Source organism: Triturus cristatus, chromosome 3_1 (assembly GCF_964204655.1).
Source record: "Triturus cristatus chromosome 3_1, aTriCri1.1, whole genome shotgun sequence".
Classification (NCBI taxonomy): Eukaryota; Metazoa; Chordata; class Amphibia; order Caudata; family Salamandridae; genus Triturus; species Triturus cristatus.
Genome location: NC_140583.1, coordinates 694,025,577 through 694,047,347, shown reverse-complemented (window position 1 = coordinate 694,047,347; position 21,771 = coordinate 694,025,577). Strand labels below are relative to the sequence as shown.

The 21,771-nt window shown below is 48.7% G+C and overlaps 1 protein-coding gene across 1 annotated transcript in view; it reads right to left on the bottom strand.

Moving 5' to 3' along the window:
• Positions 1-21,771, bottom strand: part of LOC146860809 (sperm-specific sodium:proton exchanger-like) — a 5,538,638-nt gene that overhangs the window by 344,620 nt on the left and 5,172,247 nt on the right. The gene's annotated exons all lie outside the window — the stretch shown is intronic.

Below are 21,771 nucleotides of genomic sequence, written 5' to 3'. Positions count from 1 at the left end.
CAGAATGTAAATGTAAATCCGTATTTGTAAAGTGCCAACTACTCACCCTTACGGGTCTCAAGGCGCTGGGGGCTGTAGTGGTAATTAAGTGAGCTATTGCCCAGAGTCTCATGGTGCTGAGCTGAGCTGCCGCCGCAGCCAGGGATTGAACTGTGAGCCCTGTGCTTCAAAGTCAGCTGCCCTGGCTGCTGCACCACACCTCACTCACTCATAATGAGGGGGCTCACAATGACCCTCAGTGGATTCCAACTCTACAGACTCCGTGTGACTTACTATTGGTCCTGATGAAAGGTTAGTTCCGTCCACTGCTCGGACTGCCTCACTTTTCTCTTATTTAAGAGACTTCAACACAACCTTTTCTGCGAATCTTAGGTCACAAAAGTTCCCTGTTGCCCCAGAGTCCACTATCACGGAAATGTTCTTCAAATTTTTTTCTCTAAACTTAAGTGACTTAGACATTACGAGATGACGAGAGGAGGCTTGTAGTGTATTAGCCAAAAGATGATTTTTGGGAGTTGTGTTCGAATCAGCATCCATCAGTCCAACTCCGGTTACTGATGGTGCTGCGAGTTTTCCTTCTGGAATTGTTTGGGTTTCTTTGGACAATTTCAGACAAAAGAACCACTGTTGCCATAGTAGAGACATAATTTGTTCTGTCTTCGTTTTTCTTTCTCCTCTTTCGATAGTAGCCCTCGAATTGTTCCAATTTGCATAGGCTCAACTCCATGTTGGCCGTCACTGGACTTAGAAATTTCTGTCTTAACCGGATCAAACCTTGGTATGCTGGAACGAAAATCGTGTTTCTTCTCTCCTCGCCTTTCACTTTGACGAAAATCTATTTCTAGGACTAGATCTATCAAAGCTGAGATTCCAGTAGGCCTGTTGGGCACCTGTGCTAGAGCATCTTTTAGTTCGTCCTTCAGACCCCGAAAAAAAACTGCAGCTCTTTTAATTTGTGGCCAATCCGTTTCTACGGCAAGTTCGTTAAACTGAGCCAAATACGCTCTTAAATCTCAGTTATCTTGTCTCAACTCCAAGTGCTCATTGTCTGTTGCTTGTGAGGCCCTTCTCTGATCAAATATCTGAAGAAATTCTCTCTTGCATTCCTCTAAATTATAAAAAATCGGATTGTTTCTGGAGACTAACGGCATTGACTATGATGCGGCGTCCCCACTGAGATATGATAGTATGAAGGCTACTCGTCATTGTGCATCCGGGAAAACTGCTGGTCGGCACATAAAATGTAAGGTGCATTGCGTCAGAAATATTTGGGCCATCTGGGGGTCTCCATTAAAATGCTCAGGGGGAGATAATGGTATTACTGGAGATAAAGAATGTATAACCTGGGTAGTGACCTTAGGTTGTGAGCTAGTTGTGTCACTGGAACCTTCTTCACGGGATGTGGGTATTTAAAAACTGGGTCCTGGTACAAGACTATTCATCTTTACTGCTAAATCAGCTGTTTCACTTCTACAGGTTTTTTATCTTGCCTCAAATCTCTATTCCCATCTCTTACTGCAATTAATTCCTTTTGAATTCCTTCTAATATTTCCCCTAATCTTTTAAGATCTAGACCCTCAGCCATTCTGCTCGGGTGTTAATTTTACGCGGGCACTTCACTCTGTAAGGGCTCACCACTAATTGCAAAGGAGCAAAACGACGCTAGAACCCTATGCCCCTCTCCAACTTTCCCTGTTGTCAATTTTAACTTGAGTGACAGGAAAACTCAAAGGGGGGAAAGGGGATGGGGACAGAGAAGAGACAGCAAAGTCTTCCTCCTAGTTCTCCTTCCTTTCTTCTTGCACTTCTCAACTCTCTGCGTCTTTATCTTTCGGTGTACTTATAAAATGAGCAAAGAACTGCAAGTGAAAAGATACATAACAACTTACTTTTAAACTATACTTCATTTCTTGTTAACATTTAATATCCGCTTTAACATACATTTAATTTTCTTACATACCCAGATTTGACTTGACTATTGCCTCTCTTCTTTTATTCTCTGTATATATGATATAGATGTGAGGACTGACTTTCCTTTATGATTTTGTAAGATCTTACTATCTCGACTGAGGTGATAAAAGAACTGATTTTATCTGTGCTCTTCTTTTTATTCTATAGAACTCTACGATTCACTGAAGGGACTAAGGAACCTCAAGGAGCAACCAGGACTTCTATTTGCTAATCAGGTAAGTGGTAACTAAACTTTAGAAATGTGTTGTGAGTGAAAGAATAGAGGAGCTCTAACTCTACACGCTCCCTAAATACAGTAGGGAATCTTGCGAGGGGAGACCTCTAAAATCAACCTGTGCTGACTCTGGAAATAACAGTTGTATCTCTTGTCATGTGTGTTTTCAATATTCACTTCTCTTCAAGTAGGAGCTAACCGTCACCTGACGCCTTTTCAGATATGCCACTCGCATTCTCCAAATTGAGACACTGGGCGGAGATTCGTTCAACATTAACGGCACAAACACTGTGTTTAACACTGGTGTAACGCAACCTAGACTCAATGCGGATGTTTAGTATAGTAACACTGAATTCAAAGGCACACCAAATCTAATGTGCACACTCAACATCAGAACACAGGACAAAGACACGTACCACAATCACTGCGCACACTCTAGTATCGGACTCTGAGAGGAAGCGCAGACTCTCTCAGGTCTTTTTAAGGAACAAGGAAACCTTACTTGATATTCAGAGCTGAGACACTAATCTCCAGAATCCACAACTCGAGCGCGATGGAACTAAAACGTAGGAGAGACACATGACGTACTACCCTGACTAACTTTCGCACAGCGAGCAGGGAAAGGGTCCTTCTCCTCAGGAATCTCAGGTGAAGTGCGAGGTTCCAAAGGAGACTCCTTCGAACATTCCAAACCTATTTTCACAGTTGGAACACTAGAGCGCTGCACTGTGATCCACTTCTTAGCGGCCATCTTGAATTTCTTTTTGTTCCTCTTCAATGGTAACACTTTTTTTTTTAATTGAAGAGGAGTTTGTAAAGAGACTGAATTCACTGACCCACTAACCTTACTCGAATTTTGTAGGGTTCAGACAATAGGCCAGTCTGCCCCATGACTGGAAGGCCTTGTGGTGATCGATGCGTTGCCCTGAGGTGCCAAGTACATGATGTTTGGTGGCCAGTGCAGAGCCCTGTGGTACTCAGTGGATGACGTTATGGTGCCCGATGTTGGTACGTTATGTGCCATATGTAAGACCCCATGGTCCTTGGCCAGTGTCCCTGAGGTGTAGGGTCGCTTTATATCCAGTGGGTGGCCTTGTGGTGAACACCGCCGGGCCCTGAAGTGACAGGTGATACCTAGTGGGCGAACTTGAGGTGCCCGTTGTTTGTCCCTTATGTGCCTTATGTAAGACCCCATGCACCCAGTGTGTGTCCCTGCAGTGTCAGGTACCCTTAGGCAGCCTTGTGGTACCGTGGGTTGGTCCCATATGTGCCATGGGTAAGTCCCTGTGGTACTCGATGGTGCCTCCGTGACTCCTGTGTGTAGCGCCTTCAGCTGGTTGCTGTTCAGTAATGTGGCAGCCTCAGGCACGGCTCGGAGGCTGGCGGCTGGCCCTTATGTAATGGCAGCAGTTAGTCAGGATGCCTGTCGCAGCATTACATACAAGCGATGCAATCGCGGAATGTGCAGCTAGGATGGGGCAATCGCACGGACGTCCTTACCTGCCACCAAGCATGCATCACCACCACTACATTCTTGGTGTGGGGTGCCCGTGAGGCGTCTATTGTATCTAGGCACCCCAGTACCGTCGATGCCCATGAGTGAACTATGAACCTAGTCACTTGGTGTATGATGCCCCCTCTCATCTGTGTGCATCGGCCTCGGTGACACCACGGAGGCGGAGCAGAGACCCTAGACCCATCTTGGCAGCCCCCGTCAGGAAAAATAATAAAGGCTGTGAAGGAGGCAGGCAGCTCGATGGGACACGTCCTAATCTGCACACCTTCCACCACAAAACTGCCCAGTAAGCAAGGGCAGCCTCATTGTTAGCTGTGGCACCTGGTGATTTAGACTTTAACCCCAACCTTCAAATTATATTGTGTGATCCTGGGCAAATAATTTTATATTTCTGGGCCACTTACTTTCGCTTTCCTCTCCTCTCGTAGAGCAACAAGGGCGGAAAGTGACAGGCGGGAGAGAGGCCAGGGAGGAGGTGGAGCTAATGGGGCAGGAAGTTAAAAAACACACTGCCAGAGCAAAGCGTGCATCCTGCCTCACAGCTGTCACTGTGCGTGTCGCTGTTTGCTCCCAAGGCAATACTCCATGGGAGTGAACTTTAAAAAAAAATAGGACATACACCCATCATTAGCCATTTGCTGGCTCTTATTCTTACACAAAACACACGAAAGCTAATACAAAAGCCAGTGCTTAATTTGTGCCAGTGCTTTCCGGTGCTTAGCACCGGCACTTAATTATCAGGGTCGGGTCTACGAGTCTGCTGGCTGCACGCAGTATTTGTAATACAAGTATTATATATAATAAGTTAATAACTCATATATTATAAAGCTAAACTCACTCCAGTACTGACTCGGCGCAGTGTTGTTTTTGATTGCTCCCGAGTCCGACTCGAGAGCCCCAACTCTGCTCCCGAGTACCGATGAAGATGAGTGTTGCGGCGGCTGTGAGAGCCAGAGAGCTGAGCCATTGATTCGGCCAAGTGACAGAACAGAAGATTAAAAAATCAAATATGATGGCATTGACAGCCGCCGAGCCGTGGCCCTTAGTTTAGTGTACTGTTGTGTCGGTGGGCGGGACATTGAGATTGGGGCATTGGGCTGGATTTGGTTGTTCGGGGGTAGGGGCTGTGCGGCAGCGTGCGCAGATTTTATTCAGAATTGCCACGCCCCGGCACACCGCACCGAGTCATCATCATTCTAGGCAGCGGCCGCAGCACAAGGACGTTGAGGGCAGCCAGTGTAGCTCCAGGCCCAGGCAGGCCAGCTTAAATCGGTAAATAAACTGGCTCTAAGGCAGTGTGCCCCAGCCCACCACTGTAACTGTAAGTACTACTAAATTTAGCAGTATTATAAAGTAAATTAAACAACAGTAGTAGCCACGCATCGTCATTACTCTGTACCCCCATCCTGTGGCGTAGCTTGGGCCGCCAAACGCGCCTCTTGGTGTGGCACTGCCCCAGCGTCTGTGTACTTGGCTCGAGGAGGTGGGGGCAGCGGCTGTCGAACTTCTTATCTTGCGCCGGTGCACAAACCACAAACATTATTTACTGGCGCTAGTTTATGTTGTACTGCAATCGGAATGGATGATTTGGATCATCACAAAATCTTAGCAAAAAAAGAAGAATCTCCCTCATTGCTGCTCCAAAATAAATAACAGACAAACGGAGTCCACTGTCCACCCCACCCCACGAGAATGTGTTAGTAATCGCCCTAGCGCACACAACGGAACTACATGGTCCGTGACTGGCTACCCTCCCCTCCCAGCTTTCCACACCACCTTGAAGAATTGTCATAAGCAAATTATCTTTGGAAGGCGGGGGGTCAGGGACCCCCCGGCCGTATTTATTATACAAAACAATAAAAGGATGAATATCAACATTACATCAGTTATGCAAGAATAAGAAAAATTCATGACATTAGATTTACAGAATCGTAGACAAATATCAAAGGCTAACCTTAACAAACGTCTAATACAGCGTGTTTCCTATCCGAATCTAACATCCTGCCTGAATTTTGCATTCTAACATATCTGGCCGGACGGCAAGGTCGCTAACCGGTGTCAAGTCCTACTAACCACGCCCTTACCCAGAGGTGCGCATGCGCGACAGGGGACCGCCTACCCCGTCGGCATCGTGAACTCCATTTAACCAACAAGGAGGGCCCTTACACTTTGCGTCATATGCTGACGTCATGGTGTATGTGCGGGGTGGCTACCAGCCTAAGGAAAGCGTGACTCCCTCCCCCGCATTTTTAGCAGCTAGCGGATATTCCTGCCCCTGAAGTTCTAGGAGGGACCAGTGGCCCCTCCCCCTGGGCCGCCCCCTCCGTGGATGGTGACGCCCCCCTTAGGACCTTAAATTGCTGCTCACCGATCATGACCTTACCGCTTGACCAACTCTAATAAATACGAGGATGAACCTAGAAAAAGAACTCGCTAAAGGACAACTACACTACACTAAAACCAACAATATAGATACGAAGCATGCTGTGCTAATGGGAAAAAAGGCCTAAGTACACACAATATTACCTTTTTAATGACACATAATCACAGCTATAAAACGGGAAAAAGGCCTAGGTACCCACAACCTTGTTTAATAACATAATCACACCTGTATAACGGGAAAAAAGGCCTAGTGCAGACAACCTTCCTAACTAACCACAACCAATCCTACCTTTCAACGGGAAAAAGGCCTATGTCAAACTTACTAACACCCCTGGCTAGCATTGTTTAGTAGCTTGTTTTTTTAGGGCTGGTGGGTGGGGAAATAATTAATCCGCCCCGAGATTGGGGCTCACGGAAGACACGGGGAGCGAGCCAGGAGCAAGAGGGCGCCCCCCCCGCTCCCCGCGCCTTATAAAGGGGGCTGCACATCGTCCTGGGGGCCCGCACCCCGATCGTCCCGCCCCCTCTGCCCCGGAAGCCGAATGGCTGCTTCCGGGTTCACGGGGGCGGCCTCAACCAATCGGTGTTGGGGGCGCGCCGCGCGCGTCATCGCCCCGCGACACACCCCCAACACCGAAAGGCCGGGGGAGGGGGGGCGCCGCACCGCCATGTGGGCGTGAGGGCCGAGTGGCCCCCACTTTACACATGGTCCGTGACTGGCTACCCTCCCCTCCCAGCTTTCCACACCACCTTGAAGAATTGTCATAAGCAAATTATCTTTGGAAGGCGGGGGGTCAGGGACCCCCCGGCCGTATTTATTATACAAAACAATAAAAGGATGAATATCAACATTACATCAGTTATGCAAGAATAAGCAAAATTCATGACATTAGATTTACAGAATCGTAGACAAATATCAAAGGCTAACCTTAACAAACGTCTAATACAGCGTGTTTCCTATCCGAATCTAACATCCTGCCTGAATTTTGCATTCTAACATATCTGGCCGGACGGCAAGGTCGCTAACCGGTGTCAAGTCCTACTAACCACGCCCTTACCCAGAGGTGCGCATGCGCGACAGGGGACCGCCTACCCCGTCGGCATCGTGAACTCCATTTAACCAACAAGGAGGGCCCTTACACTTTGCGTCATATGCTGACGTCATGGTGTATGTGCGGGGTGGCTACCAGCCTAAGGAAAGCGTGACTCCCTTCCCCGCATTTTTAGCAGCTAGCGGATATTCCTGCCCCTGAAGTTCTAGGAGGGACCAGTGGCCCCTCCCCCTGGGCCGCCCCCTCCGTGGATGGTGACGCCCCCCTTAGGACCTTAAATTGCTGCTCACCGATCATGACCTTACCGCTTGACCAACCCTAATAAATACGAGGATGAACCTAGAAAAAGAACTCGCTAAAGGACAACTACACTACACTAAAACCAACAATATAGATACGAAGCATGCTGTGCTAATGGGAAAAAAGGCCTAAGTGCACACAATATTACCTTTTTAATGACACATAATCACAGCTATAAAACGGGAAAAAGGCCTAGGTACCCACAACCTTGTTTAATAACATAATCACACCTGTATAACGGGAAAAAAGGCCTAGTGCAGACAACCTTCCTAACTAACCACAACCAATCCTACCTTTCAACGGGAAAAAGGCCTATGTCAAACTTACTAACACCCCTGGCTAGCATTGTTTAGTAGCTTGTTTTTTTAGGGCTGGTGGGTGGGGAAATAATTAATCCGCCCCGAGATTGGGGCACACGGAAGACACGGGGAGCGAGCCAGGAGCAAGAGGGCGCCCCCCCCGCTCCCCGCGCCTTATAAAGGGGGCTGCACATCGTCCTGGGGGCCGCACCCCGATCGTCCCGCCCCCTCTGCCCCGGAAGCCGAATGGCTGCTTCCGGGTTCACGGGGGCGGCCTCAACCAATCGGTGTTGGGGGCGCGCCGCGCGCGTCATCGCCCCGCGACACACCCCCAACACCGAAAGGCCGGGGGAGGGGGGGCGCCGCACCGCCATGTGGGCGTGAGGGCCGAGTGGCCCCCACTTTACACATGGTCCGTGACTGGCTACCCTCCCCTCCCAGCTTTCCACACCACCTTGAAGAATTGTCATAAGCAAATTATCTTTGGAAGGCAGGGGGTCAGGGACCTCCCGGCCGTATTTATTATACAAAACAATAAAAGGATGAATATCAACATTACATCAGTTATGCAAGAATAAGCAAAATTCATGACATTAGATTTACAGAATCGTAGACAAATATCAAAGGCTAACCTTAACAAACGTCTAATACAGCGTGTTTCCTATCCGAATCTAACATCCTGCCTGAATTTTGCATTCTAACATATCTGGCCGGACGGCAAGGTCGCTAACCGGTGTCAAGTCCTACTAACCACGCCCTTACCCAGAGGTGCGCATGCGCGACAGGGGACCGCCTACCCCGTCGGCATCGTGAACTCCATTTAACCAACAAGGAGGGCCCTTACACTTTGCGTCATATGCTGACGTCATGGTGTATGTGCGGGGTGGCTACCAGCCTAAGGAAAGCATGACTCCCTCCCCCGCATTTTTAGCAGCTAGCGGATATTCCTGCCCCTGAAGTTCTAGGAGGGACCAGTGGCCCCTCCCCCTGGGCCGCCCCCTCCGTGGATGGTGACGCCCCCCTTAGGACCTTAAATTGCTGCTCACCGATCATGACCTTACCGCCACAGGCCAGCATTGTTTCCCGACGATCTGGCCCCCCCCACAACTCCTGCCTCAAGGTCATCCTTACCTCAGAGAGCCCTTCAACCAAGCTAGGATATTATTACACCATATTCTATTCCCTGCCTCAGTCAAATGAACCCCATCCTGTAAGTACAAATCCTTCCCCCAAATAGCCCCATGTGGGATGGTCTGTAAGTGAGAGGTTCGGAAAAGTTTTTCTAACTTGGTATTGATCCTCTTTACCGAGTGATTCAATGCCCTGACAGATTCACCCCCACGCCACTGCAGACGCGGTATCAGCTGAGACCAGACTACAGTGCAGTCAGGGCACACCCTCCTTACCCAACCCGCTGCTGAAATGATCTCTTCCAGGAGGACCCTCCTACCCAATCTAGCCAGGTCATTCCCCCCCAGATGAAGAATCACCACCGCCGGAGGGGCTGTATGTTGGGCGACCAACTCAGCGAAGAATCCCCTAAACTGACTGAGGCAGAGACCCCCCCTCCCAAAGAAAGAGATGGACCAACCTTCGTGCTCTAGCTCCCTTCTACCCTTGCCTGCAAAAAAGACATTTTTAGCACGATTGACATAAGAATGACCAACAATCCAAACCCTGCCTGACCGCGTCCTGTGTGCCTGACTGTTCACACCTTGATGAGTCGCCGATGAATCCTGATGATGACCCGAAGCAAGCTCTCCGCCTGCGTCACAGAGCGAAGGAACTGCAAAACCAGAAAAGAAAAACCTGATGTCAGTAATACCCTAGGTACTTTACAACATGTGTACCCGCACATACCGTTTGTAGCAATTGGAATTGGGTGACCATCTCCCAATTCTTCTAACACTGTTCACATGTAAACCCCTTGCGACTGCCTCGGTGGCTGCACCTATCCTAAAGGAGTGTGTGCCAAATTCCTTCGGGTCAAGGCCCACCCTGGCAATAGTCAACTCCATGACTCTTCTGAACTGATATTTGGTTAAAGGGGTGCCGTCCGCGTGTAATAGGAGCGGCCCACCCAACAGTGCACCTCGCTGCTTGATGAAAGTCTCCACGTGGTGTACCGGGCAGCAAGGATTGGCCCTTACCCTGTGCAGTACCACAGTCTCCCCCCGGGACTCCTGATCAGTTTTCGATCTCCTAATCGTCACCCACAATGTGTCTCCCTGAATCGTTGTGCTCAGGAATTGGATACCCCCCTGCCTATCTGCCTTAGAGGCTGCCACCAACTCACTCAGCCGCAACGCCCCATAAAAGGCTAACGTAAACGCTGCCTTAAACAATTGTATCTCCCAGCCCGAGCTACAGACGGCATGCAATGCAGGCAGTAATACGGTCATCCTCTCCAAACCTATTGGTTTCCTAGTGTCAGCCGTGCTGCCCTGTAAGCGGCGCCAACCCCTCAGACCCTTCCGCACCGCAAAGTTGTTAGTCGGATCTTTCACCCCCTTCGCCTGTGCGTAAAAGGAGACAGCTGCCCTATGCCTGTTCGCTGTGGCCACTGAGCAACCCTCGTGATGCAAACTACCCAGATAATCCGTAAAGCTATTTTCCAAAGCCCATTTGGATTCCCAGTCACGCCCCAAGAACGTGCAATATGAACCAAACGCCCCTTCATAAGCTGTCCTTGTCTTGGGAGCTAAGCTAGCAGCCACGAGGTCCGGTAATTTGGGGCACCAATCTGCCAGAGTGCTGACGGGAAGTGAGTCGGTGTAGGCTCTGCTGTTGGAAGATGTTCCCTGAATACCTGCATTTTTTGGCGAGAGAGTGCATCAGCTGCATTATTAAGGACACCTGGGACATGTTTTGCCCTAAATACAACATTCAATCGCAAGCATCTCAACACAATCTCCTTCAAGAGGCGGAGTATGAACTTACAGCGTGCCGCTTGCTGATTGATGCACTCCACCACCGTCATGTTGTCTGACCAGAATATTACAGATTTGTTACGCAGGATGTCAGGCCAGACCATTAATGCAACCCAAATGGGGAACAGCTCCAGAAAACCAATGTTGGTTGTCAACTCACTGTACACCCATTCGTCCGGCCACCTGTGGGTGACCCACTTGTTTCCAAGGATGGCACCAAACCCAACACTCCCAGCAGCGTCAGTCCATAAACCTAACTCTGCTGAAGTAATGGGGGGGCCGGACCACACAACCCTGCCGTTGAAGTCCTCCAGGAATGCCATCCATATCCGCATGTCCTGGCGTACCTCAAGCGATAGTCTAGTGCGGTGGTGTTTCTCTCGCAGGCCCCTCATAGCCTGCGCAATTGAGCGAGAAAAGGGGCGAGCCATTGGTATCACCCTCAACGTGAAATTCAACTGGCCCACTGTTTCCTGAAGCTGTTGCAACGAGACCTTCTCTTTGGCCAGGCATTCGCGTAATGCCGCCTTGAATTTACATACCTTTTCCTTTGGGAGCCTGAAACAACCCTCCACAGAGTCTATTTCAATGCCCAGAAATTCTAAGCAAGTAGCTGGCCCCACTGTCTTCCCCGGCGCCAGCGGGACCCCAAAAGCCCGCATGAGTACGCAAAATTCCTCCAATGCCCGTGCACACTTCTGAGACCCAGCCGCACCCAGGAAGAGAAAGTCATCCAGGTAATGCATGACCTGCTGATGCCCGGTTGCCTGCCTCATTACCCATTCCAAGAAGGAACTGAACGTCTCAAAATAGGCACATGAGATCAAACAACCCATGGGCATGCATTTGTCCATGTAGTACTTCCCATCAAACTTGAACCCCAAAAGGTGGTGATCCCCCTGATGCACAGGGAGAAGACGAAATGCAGACTCTATGTCAGACTTGGCCATAAATGCCCCTGGACCAAGGCCCCTAAGCAACACTACCGCGTGATCAAAAGAGGCATATTTTACGCTGCAGACATTCTCATCTATGGCATCATTCAAGGATGCCCCCCTTGGGGCTGAGAGATTATGAATGAGTCTATATTCGCCTTTCTCTTTCTTAGGGACCACACCAAGTGGGGAACAAACAAAGTTGGGCACTGGCACCTCGTCAAAAGGTCCTGCTAGCCTACCCAGGCGTAATTCTTTTTCAATTTTTGCAGCCACTACCCCTGGGTTATGCTTTACAGACAGTTGGTTCCTGCACTCAGTCTTACCTGTGTACCCTCCCGCCGGTATCCTGAAACCCCAAGAAAATCCCTCCTGAAGTAATTTAGCCGCTGCGTGATCCGGGTATCTGTTCAGCCAGGGAATCATTGCCATGACATCAATGGGAGTGTGCGATACTAAACCCTCCTCTAGCCTATTCAGGTTCCCTTCTCCCCCTGGAACCCTGGTTGCCACCCTTAAATCTGCAGGAAGTCTCTGGGTGTGAGGGGTGCCCGCACAAGGAACAGGCATGCTTGAACTTACATGTGCCCGCTGCCCTAGTGCAGGACCGTTTGTTGAAATCCCAACATACGCCCTTTTTCTCCCCCCAGCCCTTGCCCTTTCCTGGAACCTCACCTCCTTGCGCATGCCGAAAGGGCTGTTGCGGCTTGGCCGGGTATATTTTCTGCGAAGTGGTTGCCCCCATCGCAGCTGCCCCCCCAGATATCTGGTTGTACCATGACAAGGAATCCACCACATCCCACGCTAGAGAAGGATTGAATTCCTTAGCCTTCCTGAATGAAATGTCATACTCTTTCCACCCATTCCCCACTTGTGTCTCGCTCCACATGGCAATCCTGCTCTGGTAGCAGGCCCTTTCGGCTTGTAAATTGGGCGACCTTTCAGCTGTAATGGCACTAAACACGGAAAAGGCCCTCATCCAGTTAACAAATGTCTCCTCAACCCTGAACTTAACCAACTCTGTTCTCCATTCACTGGGCAACATCCATTCCTTTTGTGACTTGGCGTATTCCAGTTCCCTATTATCGAGCAGCAAGGAGAAAATGTTGACATATTTGCCCGCCCAGATCATCTCCTTCACAGCCTGAGACACATGTTGCCCCAAGTTCTCCTTCCTTGACGGTATAGCACCATCTTTAAGTAATGGCAAAGCCACCTCCTTACCATTGTCAATACCTTGCGACGTCGCCCCATCCTTCTTCGCCCCTTCCCCCGCCCTGGCCAACTTAATCATCTCAACCAGTTTCAATGCTTCGGCTGAATGATCCTGAGATGATGGCAATACCCCCCCCAACTGCAACCAGGGCAAAACAGCGGTTATCTGTGATGCCAATTCCACCGGGACAACATTGTTCGGGGGGGTTGGAACCCCCACGGGGGCAATGCTCACAGGGGTGGCAGGGGGAATGACCACGACAGGGGCGACCGGCAAAGCAGGAATAACGGGGGCTGGCCCCGCCGGTGCCAACGGGGGCATAACGGGGGCATCCTTAGGCACTCCCCCTGGCAAACCCTCCCCGTCAGTTGTATGTTTGGGCGTTGCGCGCGCAGTTCTCTTAGACTTGCCCCTCTTAGGAGGGGTGACAAACTCCCCTCTAGGCAGTGGTGGGTTGACTATCCTTTTTGGCCTGCCTTGTGGACCCGGCGGCCCGTCCAACCTCTGATTAATCTCTGCCACATTCCTACCCAACTCATCCACTTTACCCAACCGCCTATCAATCGCCGTCATCCTGCGCATCATAGCCTGCATCATTTGCTCCATGCGGGAACTCCTATTAACTCGTGCACCCGGCATATTTCCACAATCGTAATGCAAACTAGTCCTAGCCAAACACCAGCGATTGTACCTTTTTCAGATGGAGGATGTGAAGATGGCCGTAAGCACCATGCAACTGTGACCGCAAAACACACCAAGCTAGTCTTAGCGTGTGGGCGAGCGCCAACCCCTTGTAGGAAGGTCTCAAGCCCCGCGGCCCTCCAGAAGCAATGAAATGCTGGCCCGCCTCACTCCCCTTACCACCGAAGACCCGTGTGTCCTCAGCCCGTTGCTGTGTTCTGCCGTGATCTGTTGTCCGCCACCGGAAAGCAGCACCAGAGTCAAGCTTCCTACGAAAAACAAATATTACTAGCCTGGACAAAACACTTTGCACAATCAATCCCTGTAGCTGGAATAGACTCGTAGCGATCAACAAAACCCCTTCTCCAGACCCGCAATTCACAGTAATGTCATTAATTACTTCAAAACTGGGTTAACTGCCCAACACCAGCAGCCCTGCAATGGACCTTCCTGAGAAAATGATATGAGCACTGGTCGGGAGAAAAACACTTAAAAACCCACTTCAAATCAAGCATTTACTATTTAGTCTCCCCTCCAGTGGCTGCCCTGCTGTGCCCTGCTTCGCAACCTGCACTCACCAAGCAGACACCAATATAATATGAGCACTGATCGGGAGAAAACACCTAAAAAACCACTTCAAACAAATTAGAAATCACGCATTTACTATTTAGTCTCCCCTCCAGTGGCTGCCCTGCTGTATCCTGCTTCGCAACCTGCACAAACCAAGCAGACACCAATTCAATTAATCACCGTTAAAATCTCTTGGCTCCAGCCTATCTCGCCGCTCGACCCGACCCAGCTCCCACACCTTACCGGTCGGTGGAAACACTCGATGCGCTCCCCCCAGTCCTGAATGGCACCTGCAGCGCTCCGTGTAGATCAACGGGCTCGATCTCCACTGATTTATGGAACCTCTCTGCTCCCTCGGTTCACTCCCCGTTGATCACGCGTGTTCGCTGTGTGTCCTCCGCCGTCAATGCCGCAAAGCTGCCGATCTCCGTGAAGATTAAAAGTCGATCCTCGACCTGGGTTCACGCCGATCCGCTTTGCCTGGAGAGGAACAAAATAAATAATTAATCCGCCCCGAGATTGGGGCACACGGAAGACACGGGGAGCGAGCCAGGAGCAAGAGGGCGCCCCCCCGCTCCCCGCGCCTTATAAAGGGGGCTGCACATCGTCCTGGGGGCCCGCACCCCGATCGTCCCGCCCCCTCTGCCCCGGAAGCCGAATGGCTGCTTCCGGGTTCACGGGGGCGGCCTCAACCAATCGGTGTTGGGGGCGCGCCGCGCGCGTCATCGCCCCGCGACACGCTCTCCAACACCGAAAGGCCGGGGGAGCGGGGGCGCCGCACCGCCATGTGGGCGTGAGGGCCGAGTGGCCCCCACTTTACATATTATTGAAGCAATTCTTGTGGGTGCAACAGCAGTTTCAGTTTTTTGTGCCGTGCTGTGATGGCCTAGTCGGAAAGGCCAATTCGATCGGATGCGGGCATAAGTACTATAAATAGCCCATTACCATTGTAACACCGCGCAGGCAGTATGCGCAGTCACATTTCTGCCATCCGTTGCCTGCTCTCAGCCCCGCACTTGCAAGACTGCCAAGCTGGAAGCGCCCAACATCCCAGATGAAAGCCATGATTTGAGGCTTTTTTTTAAGGGGGGAGGCAGCAATAGTCAGAGTAGTTTAATGGCAGCTGGTAAATATATCTCCAACTCTGAGTATGAAAGACTTTCAAGAATGCTGACTGACCGACCCTAATTGATGTGTGCCTCAAATCGGTTCTCTCTGTCCCTAGTCTGTATTTTCTTCATCCTCTTCATGAGCCCACACGGATGCCTAATAACATCGCCTATATTCAGTTTTTAGTTTGAGCCGGTGGCTTCCGGTGCTCGGCACCTGCGTCTTAATCTACAACATCGGAAATTATCCACTAGGTATTGGAGTGCTTTTCATGAGCACCAGTTAATGTATGCATTCATTTTTTTGTATGCACGCCTGTTATCCTATTCCTAACTCGAGCAAACTTAAACCATGTATTGCTCTAATATTCCAGTTAAGAGTTTTCGAATTACGTTTAAATTCATATATTGAATAGGGACAGAATTCAGTTTTTGAAAAGCACACGTAAACGTGACCATTTCACACACTGTGTGTTTATACTTCTGATCACGTGTTTAATTCCATGTTCCTGACCTCTGCCTGCACTTTTTATAATTCGAACAACACTAGCTGCTCATTATACTGTTGCTCAGTTTTTGCTCAGTTGTTTTGAGCTGGTGGTATAAACGGGAGGTGTGCTAACATTTCATGTGAATAGAAAGCTCCATGCAGATTGCATCGTGACAGTCCCATCATCTACGTGAGTAAGCAGTAGCTTAATACTGACTATAGTTGGACTAAAGGGACTAGTACTAGTACTGACAAGAGTTACCTCTGCGAGCACTCATTTAGCATTGAACCTGAAAATGCACAATTGTGGCTCAAAGAGGTAGAGTGGGGCTGGACTCAGAGCATCATGGCCAGTGAGAGCAGGTTTTCTACGTGGCAAGAGCATCAGACCAGAACGGAGTGATAAAAGAGTATCAGCATCTGATAAACTTAGAAACAGATGGGACTTAAACTGCAGCCCAATATTCCAGTGAACAAGCCCGGCATCGGTAAGTGGGTGCGCCAGATGCAGACTTGGTCAGTGCACAGTTAATGCTCCGCCACTGACCCTCTCCACAGGCAGCCGTGACCTCACACCTGCTATGGAGGCAGCACATTAGTGAAAAAAGGGCGAGCTGGCTAAAGTAGCTGTTCCACTTTTCACAATGCAATGGCAACATGAACTGTTACTGCACCTGCCTGGAGAGGAATGACTGGGGCATCAACGGTACCTCCTTTTCTTCCCTTTCAAGTGGTAGCCACACGCCACCATCAGTGTGCCACCTCACATGAGGCACACAATGTGGCCCCTGCCTGCTCCTTTGCCCTGCGCTGATATCTCCATGCGGTTGCGTAGAGAGAGTGCACAAAGTAAAAAGGTTTCTCTCATTTGCATGGAGCCACCTGGAGGCATTACTTTAGGTTTCCGTATAATAGCAGGGTCCTGGGGGCTTTAGCAGGTGAGTGTAGTTTGGCATCAACCGACAGGCACTGGCCGGCCACAGCCGAATAATTTGTTCTCTGCATTTACCTATGCATGCCTGCCTGGGGCCTATACTATAGACCGACGGATTGAGGTGCCTGCTTTCACTGCCTTGGAAGACTTTTAGCTCCAGTGACTTTAGAATATCATATTACCATTGGGGGCAAAATGCTCTAACAGCTTTATTAACCTGTGTATGTCAATACCACTTATTAAAGGGTCGCCCTCTATCCCTTATAGGCCTGTGAATTGGGCTTTTAACTCGGGTATGGGGCCTTTAACAGCAAGTATAGACATTGGTAGCAGGATATAATCTCTGGTGCAGGAAGCAGCTTGGTTCCCTCGCAGGCAGAGGTTGGATGAGTAAATAGGGAACAGCCAGGCCTGGGAGGAAGTGTTCTCTTGGCAGCAGGGCTCTCATTGGAGAGTTTCATTTGCCAGGTAGTGAAGTCCTAATCTGTTCTCCCTGAAGTGCAGTGCACCCTTCACCCAGTGACACTGACACCCGCCTGCCGCATAGCTGCCAAGGTTTCAGATTGCTATAAGGGCCATTTTCATAATTTCAGTCAATTCAGTGTAATATTAGTGATATTTCAATGACTATGAATGTGTCTGACACTTTCTAGCGAGCAAAATCAAGCAATGAAGAGAGATTAGAAACATAAATATCAGACATTGCACCCATGTGTACATCGAGATTGTCTGAATCATACGTTTTGAGCTGATTATGCTCCTAAACAGGGCGTCACATGTCTGTGATTGTTCAACACCTTTGAGCGATGCTTGTAATTTTTAGGCCAAGGTTTTGGTGAAAATGTACTCTATTTTTCTACGTAGAAAAAATATTTCTGTAGTGTGGCCTGCAACAAAACCAGAGACTCACAGGACTCGCTTTGCTTCAGAGTCCTACGTCGAGCCATTTTGATTCTGAATTGAGTGGGTGGAGCCAGTGGATGAAGTGGGCGGAGCAGGAGAAAAGTCGGTGTGGCCTCCGACAAACACTTGAGCACCTGCACTTCATATTTTACAAATTAAGCACTGACAAAAGCGTGGGAGGAATCAGATCCCACAAGTACATATGATAGAATGCCACAGCGCAAGTGCTGTAAGCTCAACATAAAAAGGTTTGGGCAAAAATTGGGGGTGCTCCTGCAAAAGGGCCTCTCTTCACACCTCTTTTCTTTCTCTTTTTTGCTCTCTTGTTGTCTCGACCCATCTCTCACATCCTTACTTCACCTCTCATTTTGCTCTCTGCCCAGTATTTCATCGGTCTTGCATCTGCTGCCTCTATGCTCACCTTTCTCTAATTGAACACTAACCTCCCACTGTTCTGTCCTGCCTCTCTCATCATCTCTTTTACCTGCTCTCTCATGCATTCTCCACTTTCTCTTTCTCTATCTCGTCCTCTTCTATCTCTCACCTACCTCCTCTTTACCTCCTCCTACCTCTGACTCCTGTGCTTTTTGTATTAAAACGAGAAACACTGCTTTTTCTTTTGTTTTTTTGCAGGGCTGAAGTAAATGTCTCCTAGGCTGAGACCTGGACAGAATCCTCAAACTGGAAGGAAATTTCGATTTAGATTTCTCGACGAGAGGAGCCATCATCACTTTCACTATTCTGTCTCTAAAGGCCTTGGAGTTCATTAGTATATATGAATCACACAACAACGTGTTTTGAGAATTACCAAGGCACCAGAGGCAGTGGATCTGTGGATTAGTCATGTAAGATTGATAGATTTACACAACGGGAAGCCAGAGGACTTATTGGGAGAAGTAGTCAAATCTTTGACTAGAAAAACTAAGCAAGTGTCAAACTAACTGCCTCACGCATATACACTGATGTCATTTTAGGTGGGGTTGCAGCTCCACTCATGACCTTGCTCGATGCGACCAGGCACTGGTAAACAGCTATTGTAGAAAACAGATCTGGATTTTATCCGTTGTATGTGAGGGGATTCAGTTAAGGAATCTACAGGGAGAAGCATCCATTAAAAACACTCTTTTATACATACGCACGTACACATGACTGATCAGGGTTTTTGGAACAGGTCAGTAAATATTCCTAGAGTTCTTTTTCATCTTGCATAGCTCCAACAGACTGGTTATCTGGTTCAAAACTTGTCACTGCATTTAGATTCAACATTGAGGAACCAGAAAGGAAACACAATAAAGATACCGGTTGCAACTGTATGTACCTCACAAGAGCATTGTGTACAGGGTAATATGCAGCTTTTAAATGTTCTTTCCGCACAAGTGCCCAGATTTGTTACAACTCTCCTGTTGAAATATTAGACACAAGATTATTTCATCTTCTTAGCTATCATGTTTACAATTCAAATGACCTCATTAGGTTAATGCCCAGAAATAGATGTCATTTTATTCTTCATGAAACTCACGTAAGTACCAATAATCAGGTCACGACCGACAATGCTCATGGCTGAAGGTGGAACTCACAACTATGGTCCTGGATATCCAATTATCATGTGGCTTTTGGCGTGGGAGCTAAGGCAATCTCAACAAATCAAAGGATGACTGGGTGCCTGATTACGATGACGGAGGGACCGCCACTGACAGCCCGCCGATGGCAGTTCCACCGCCATCGCAGTAAAGAATACCTCCCGCCATTAGGATGGAGGGCGGATGGTTAGGAGACAGAAAGACTGCCCAACACTAATACGACTGGCGGACAGTCTGTAATATCTACAGTGGCTGCAGTGCCTACCAGGCACCGCAGTAGGCATTACGATTTTCCTTTCCGCCGGACCTTTCATCGCAGAGAACCCGCCATGAAAAGGCTGGCGGAAAGTGACATTGGGGGCCCCTAGTGGGCCTCCCTTTACCCCTATCTCCCAGACACGAGACCAGGGGGGGCACCTATGGTGCCCACCTCCAAATCCCTACACCATGTGGCAGGCACCAAATGGTGCCTGCCACGTAGTGCAGGGATATGTACAGAGTCCCTCTTTTGCGCAATGCAAAATATAGGCATTGCGACCACCGTGGAGGCGGTTGCATCGTAATGCCTACTGCCGGACTGCCGACAGCCTGTCGGGTGGTCCCAATCCCTGATAGGGTGGTGGGCAGACCCAAGTCCACCCGCCATCCTAATCGGGCCCTTTATTTGTATAACTACGAGATTTGAAGTCACCATTGTACCATCCACTGCTTGTTGCAAGTCAGCTCTTTTTTTGCTGATAGCAGGTATGACCTGTTGTTTCACCCAATCCTGATTATAAGTGGCAGTATCGCTTTTGTTCAGAAGCATTGGCACTTGCAGACAGTGCCCAGAATCTATCTGAATAGGCACTCTAAAAACCAATATTGTAAAAGCAACAGTAACATTGACATAGTTTCATCCAACATGTTCCCTGATTGTTTGCACAGGTCTTGCAGAAAATGAAGGAATGCTATGTCCTTACTTGTAAAGATAAAGACAATACCTAAGCCACGTTTAGAGGAGCATTCTTCAACGTATAGGCTTCTTTGGTGGTTCCTACGTCCATAGGGGCTTCTGGCAAAGCAGAAGGAAAGTCAGTGACTTTGGTTGGCTAGTTGTAACGAATCAAGATGGTCCCCATTTTTCTTTCCGGGTCGTTTATGACTCCTATGTTCTATATTTATAAATAAATGAGTCAATTCAGTCAAGGAAGCAAGATGAGGCATACATGCAAATTCATTTGTGATTTAATTTCGAATATCTTTTCTGAAAAGAGATATCTGGGTACTTAATCAAACAGTTTCTGTGGTTATTTGTCTGAGCCAGTTAACGTATGTTACGGCCTTCGAAGTGTTTCTGTTCCAATAGCCTCAGAATCAAGTTGAACAAAAATGCAAGCAAACATTGCCAAGAAGGTAGCAATCATCCAGGCATAAATAATCAGTGTTCACGAGGGTGTAGCCCAAGATATTGTTAAGCACGGAAGGGTACTGATAAACTAACCTGTCTTGGCACAAACTGGTTAAAACTGGAGTGGATGAAGGATAAACATATACTGAACCAAGATGGCATCCATGAATCATCTCGCTTTCTGAGGATCCCTATTGAATGTTCGGTCCATGGATAGGCACTAGAAGGGTCAAGGGGTGAATGTCTGTTTCAGATTTGCTGTATAGCAGCATTTTCATTCTGCAGAGTATAAATGTGTGCTTGCCGCTGTAGGATATTTTACATCAAACCCTGAAGCTGTTGATCTGTAGAAACTGATAGGGGTGCCGTGCAACACAAGTGTACAGAAGCTTTTGCAAGGTTGTTAATCCACTACTTTTGAAGGTTATCAATGCCACCATTCCACACAGGAAGAGGTTTGGACATTATGACATTAGGCCAATATCTGCGCCTTTGCAAAGAAGGAAACGATAAACCCTCTGCACTAGGCTAGCCAAATATACTTTAAAATCTTCGCTAATCAACTTACTCCTTATCAGGGGTCTGGCAAGGCGATCTGTTAGGGGACTGCTGGGTGAGACTGGGTCAAGACTGGATAGCTGCATTGTAATATAAACGTGAAAGTACCTGAAGGCTGGAAGTGAAACAGGACAGAAGAGGAGGGAAACAGGTTGGAACAGGCAGGGAATAGGTAAACTGAAGCCTTCAGGGAAAACACAAGTACAAGGGCACCAAATGGTGCCTGCCACGTAGTGCAGGGATATGTACAGAGTCCCTCTTTTGCGCAATGCAAAATATAGGCATTGCGACCACCGTGGAGGCGGTTGCATCGTAATGTCTATTGCCGGACTGCCGACAGCCTGTCGGGTGGTCCCAATCCCTGATAGGGTGGTGGGCAGACCCAAGTCCACCCGCCATCCTAATCGGGCCCTTTATTTGAATAACTACGAGATTTGAAGTCACCATTGTACCATCCACTGCTTGTTGCAAGTCAGCTTTTTTTTTGCTGATAGCAGGTATGACCTGTTGTTTCACCCAATCCTGATTATAAGTGGCAGTATCGCTTTTGTTCAAAAGCATTGGCACTTGCAGACAGTGCCCAGAATCTATCTGAATAGACACACTAAAAAACAATATTGTAAAAGCAACAGTAACATTGACATAGTTTCATCCAACATGTTCCCTGATTGTTTGCACAGGTCTTGCAGAAAATGAAGGAATGCTATGTCCTTACTTGTAAAGATAAAGACAATACCTAAG